Here is a 6,059-nt window from a genome sequence, read left to right on the forward strand (position 1 = left end):
GGGACTTTGTGTTTAATCATCAAGAGTTTCAGCAAGGAGAAGATTTAGGATCTGAAGGGGGAAATGGGGAGGAGGGAGTGAGCGCAGCTACTGTAGCTGTTCAGAGAGAGCTGTGACTGAGACGCAGGGGGGGGGAGAAGACCTGATCCTGACTGTAGTTCATACTATAAGATCTACCAATCTAATAGCATATTAGAAAGTTTAACTTTAAATAATTGTATTATGAAGGGAATGCAATACTTGTAGATGTAGTCTGTGTTTTTTATATGTTGTTTCTTCCCTTTCCCCCTGTTCCCGTTTTCCCTTCTTTGTAGTTTTTGTGGTTAGTAATTAAAAATAAAATTTATATATAAAAAAAACACTGTTGTCAACTAAGCTCATAAAAATGAAACGGAAGGCCAAAAACCTCCATCTCCCACCATTATTATTTTTTATTTTTATGCCACCCTCCCTCCAAAGAGCTTGGGGCAACATGCATGGATCTTCCCTCTCTCACCTCCTCACCACAACCCAGAAAAGTTGGCTAGGCTGTGAACAACCAGGCCCAGATCACCCTGTCAATTTCATGGCAAGCATTTGAACCTGTGCCTCCCCTGTTGAAATCAAACTCTCTAACTGCTATCCCACACGGGCTAGTTCATTGCTGAAGAACAGAAAGACAAGTCCAACTGTGCTTATTACCAGTTTTTGAAACAATTTATAGCCATTGTTTATAATTTCATCCCAGCCCCGCAGTGCACAATGGTGCTCATGTGATTGCAATCATACAGTGAAATCCTAGGCATGTAAACTCAGAAGTATGTCCCACTGTGTTTTATGGTGCTTACTCCCAGGTAAGTGTGTACATAGGATTGCACCATTAGTTGTACACTGGTATCGTGAGGCTTTGCTGGTAGACAAAGGCATGAAAATCAAGTAGCAATGCCAGATTTACATGAGCAGTCATGCGCCTCATATGGACCAGTATTTCTAGCAATTAGCTGCAGGACTGTGACATACACCATATTACATTCTTAAGGTGCATTTTGATCATGCCCAGCAGGGAATTAGTTCAGCAATCACACATGCTCCTTTCAGCCTAAAGTTCTGCACACATGCAGTGAACATGCCACCCATGATAAAGTATGAACCAGCATCAGAAGAAAAAAATTAAAACAATTCTTTCCATGTTGTTTTATTCACGCACAGGGACAGCCATTTTGAGGTAGCCCAAAGGGGTCACCTCTGGAAGCTGTGCTAAGTTTCATGTTACTTCATAAGGAAAACCAGCCCTGTAACCAAAACACCTCCTCTGCAGTTTTGGCTCAGAGCCACCTAACCTCCCTGTTAAGTATATAATTCACATACCAAGCCTCACCACCCTGAATCCTGGGAATTTTTAGGAACAAAGCCAATTTTGAAATCACCAGCGTCAAGAAGAGTATGTGACTCAATTCTGTTTGGGGATGCATACCTTACCCTGCTTAACCACACCCACTGAATGCCCTGTGGGGGGTAATTCATACTTTCTTACCCCCATTCACCTGTTTCTTGTACACTATATATGTATGCTCCTTTCCCCAATGACTCAGAGATGATAAAATTGATAGGCAATATCATACGATTTACTTAGCTGAGAGATTGCCCTTCTCTAATGAATCTCTTCTGAAACAGGTTTTCACAACCAAAATCTGTATTGCATTTCCTTGCGGTTTGTGAAGCCTCAGATACTGACAGGGTGACCTAGTGCAGTGCTATAAAACATCTACAAACTTTCCAGAGCTCAGGAATCAAAACTCCTTTGGATACAGATTGAACTGGTGTGGTGTTATAGAATGTCTACAAATATTTAGTGCCGAGATCTAAATTGTCAGCAACAACTACTTCTACAGGAAGGGAACATGCAGGGAGACCAAAGGCTAAGGCGACTAAGAGAAAGGGAGAGAATGACTGGAGTAAGATATAGAAACCGAAGGAATGGGCAGGTATAAACGCTAAACTAGACACAACGTTTTGCCCCAAGTTGACTCTCATACTGTTGTCACAGTCAGAAGGCAGCTGCTGGGATCTAAGTTCCCATACACTGCAGGAGGTTGATTCTCTCCATCTGGCATTTTTCCAACCCAAAACCACCCTTGGAGGCATTATTTGCCCCATTGGATGCAGCACACGCACTGAATACTGAGTAAGAGACAGAAGAATGGAAGATAAGGCTTGAGGACTGTGGATCACGGGGCTAAGGTGTCAGTTTTGCCTGATCCAGATCTTCAGAGTGACTAGAAGGGAGGCTTCTGCCAGCAGCATCTTACTTGATGCTTTGTGCTCTGGCGGTCATAAAGGGGCTATATGGGGCAAAGAGGGGACTGGTGCACCAATTTGAATTAACCTGCCAATTTTCTAAAATTTCTAAATTTTCTTTTTCTCGTGATTTAAAAGTGTAAAAGTGACAAAAGTACACTTCTTTAAACAACATAAACTGCCATTATTTCAGCAAGGAGCGAGCAGCATTTTAAGAGGCTAGAAAAATATTACCCCAACAGACAGATAGTTGGGCAACTGGCTTATAACCAGTGTTCTGTTAGGGAGCTCCTTCCTATAAAAGCAAAATGTAATCCTAAACTTTCCCACCAGCTGAGTTCTATGAAGAATCCTTTTTATGTTCAGAGAAGATAGCTATTTTTTGTATATAAAATACAACAACAGTCTGGGGCTTGCAGATTAAACAGGAACATCCTCTAATTATGAATCAAAGGATAAATGAACATGGCCATTTTTAAGTGTGGTTGTGCATCGTTTGGCCTGGCTCTGATTTGGGGCCATTTTTCACCAGCGAGGCGTCTAAAAATACAACCTACAGGTCACAAAAGGTTGTAAATGCTTGGGGTTTTTTTATGCCTTCCACCATTTTGGAGGGTCTTTGAGCTACTGGTTTCCAAGGGACTTCACCCAAATGAGTGGCATGAAACAAACCCACAGACCCTTTCCAAAATACATTTTATCAGAGCACAAGTCCAACATATCCGCGTTTCTCTCTTTAGATGTGGTATCCCTATTGTCCCAGAGAGAAAATGCACGGGATCCCCCACTTGCTACAGTCATGGAAACTGTCTCTAGCAATGCAATCCTAAGCAGAGATATATCCTTCTAACGGCCAAAATACATGTTCGGTTTGACAGGTATCCGACCCAGCCTGGTAATTAAATGTTAGAGCACAGACTAATCTTTAAAAACGTTTTCGTCACCCCATGTGGCTCCAAACACTGCAAAGGTTGCTGCAAAGGGGGCTTTATCTCCTCCCCCAACAGCCATTTCCATTGGTGAAAATGATGCATGTGTTTCTCTATGCAATCTTGTACACATAGCACAGATCGCTTAAAGAAACCTGGCCTTTGTAGTCAAAGAAATACACTCTGCAAATGCTCAGAGGGAGGTTTTTTTCTCATTTATTTCTTTGATCCCATTTTTAAACAATTAAGGTGGCTTATGAACAGCAAAAAATGAGAACATCAAATAAATAAATAATTTAAAAAAATAATTTTATTTAAAAATGATAACATTTTCAAGTGTTGCTCCGTAGTTGGTGTTAACTGCTAGCTATTTCCATCATCCTAACAGTAAGCGGGGAACTTCGCAGATCACAGACCAGGAAACATTTACTTCATACTAATAACTGTCCTTTATATCCTTTTCTTTCCAGACTGTTCACACTGGAAAATGAGTTCCAGCGAGAACATAAGAATTGACTTAGCAAGTTTGTGAGAACATCTGGCTTGGTTTGAAGTGGCAATGGGTAAAAAACCTTTGTCAAGACCAAAAGCTGATCATTTCACTTCACAGAGAGTCCAGTATAGGTATCTACTTGGTTATCTCATTGCCATGTTGGATGTTTTTCCACCCAAGCAAGAAAAGCTACAAGATAAGGGTTTAAGGCAGGGCTTTTTTTCAGCTGGAACATATGGGAACGGAGTTCCGAAACCTCTTGAAAATGGTCACATGGCTGGTGGCCCCACCCCCTGACCTCCAGACAGAGGGGAGTTTAGATTGCCATCCGTGCCGCTGAGCAGCGCAGAGGGCAATCTAAACTTCCCTTTGTCTGAAGATCAGGGGGCAGGGCCACCAGCCATGTGACCATTTTCGCTGAGAGCACCCACTGAGTTCCACCACCTCTTTTTCCACAAAAAAAGCCCTGGTTTAAGGAACATCTCACAACATCTTCTCAGAAGCTGCTTATAGACCCTTGACAAATTCCAGAGATAGCACGTTAGTATGTTACAACAAAATCTCCACCAAAAACGAATGTTGTGACACCTTAAAGATGATCAAGTTAATCGGAGCATAAGCTTCCACAGACTAACGCTTGATCCATTAGATCTATGAAGCGTATCCTCAGCAGACATGGTTAAGAAATGCAAGTGTTCAGATCTTTACCAAGCCAATATCTGCCGCATCTCATTAGCTGGAGGGACTGTTTTGATTCTCTTCCCAATTGCTCACTAGTTCTCCCCCTTTCCCTTTGCTGGAGATGGGAAGGCGGCCAGCTGGTTACTTCTCTGTGACTCACTGTGGATGCAATCTGCCTTAACGTGTACTTTTGTGAATATGACTGCCAAGGCAGGGATGGGGGTGGGGGAGACTGGAATTTTCAAATTCTCATGGTTCTGACCTATGGATCTCGACAAGTCACGTGGCTTGATTTGATATGATGTTGATGGTTGCATATGGGGGGGGGGAGCAGAGAGAACTGATATCTAGCCTTGGCTCTCGGCAGCCCTGATTTGAATAGGATGCGCTTGTCAAGTGTTCATCTTCTTTTACTGTGGTCCTAATATTCTGGCCCTGTCGCTTTTTACCCTGGCGTGTGTTACGCTGCTCCAGGCCTTGCCATCCATTTAAGTTACAAGGGTTTGAGGACCGATTTGAAGCACCAAATGAGATGGTACTGGTAACTGTTTCAAGCGCTTCCGTTTGTCTTCCCTGAGATACATAAAAAAGGCCGATGGTGGCAGCGATTTACAGTGGAATCCTAAACAGGGTTACACCCTTCTAAGCCCACTGACTTCAATGGATTTAGAAGGGTGTAACGCTACTTAGGATTGTATTTGCCTGTGCTTTGGGGAGGAGATCCATAAATGGAAAGACATGTAAAGGCCTTACTTATGTTCTTCCCTCCCCCACAAAAGTACAGACTTGTTAAGAGTTCGTACTCCTTTCTCAGAATTTGCTTTGTAATCCGAGGTTCTCTCTTCTCCTTCCCAGGACGCCTCAACCCACAGTTGCTGTGCACTGAAAGCAGAAATAACAAATTAAGAACCAATTGAATGTAATCCTACAATGGGAGATGTAGGACAGTTATGGACTCCTACTTATAAAATATGTAGGCAGTGCCAAAATAACACACACATTTCTGAGTAACCCTTGCAGATGTATTAATGCTATACGTTTATTGCCTAGGAACCTAACCATAAGAAGAGTTTGGAGTGCCATCTCTTTGTTCCGTTATGCCTTGCGGTCCACTCTCTGTATTGTTTATAATTAGTTTGTTGGTTGCATTGCAGTTAGCGAGTCAGACTAGAATCTGAGAGACCCAGGTTCAAATCCCCTCAGGCCAGTCACACACTCTCAGCATACCCTACCTCATGGTGTTGTTGTGGAAATAAAATGGAGGAGAGGACATAAGCTGCTTTGCGTCCCTCGTGAGGAGAAAGGCAGGTGTAGTGGTTAAGAGTGGCAGAGCTCTAATCTGGAGAACCAGGTTTGATTTCCCACTGCTCCACCTAGGGTTGCCAGCCTCCTGGTAGTGGCTGGAGAACTCCCAGAATTACAACTTGTCTCCAGGCCACAGAGATCAGTTCACCTGGAGAAAATGGCTACTTTGGGGGGTGGACTGTATGGAATTATGCCATGCCAAGGTTGTTTCCCTCCCCAAACCCCACTTTCTCCAGGTTTCACCCTCCAAATCTCCAGGAATTTCCCAAGTTGGAGCTGGCAACCCTACCTCCACCTGAAACCAGCTGGGTTACCTTGGGTCAGTCACAGCTCTCTCAACCCCACCCACCTCACAGGGTGATTGTGTGAGGATA

This window comes from Eublepharis macularius, chromosome 9 (assembly GCF_028583425.1).
Source record: "Eublepharis macularius isolate TG4126 chromosome 9, MPM_Emac_v1.0, whole genome shotgun sequence".
NCBI lineage: Eukaryota > Metazoa > Chordata > Lepidosauria > Squamata > Eublepharidae > Eublepharis > Eublepharis macularius.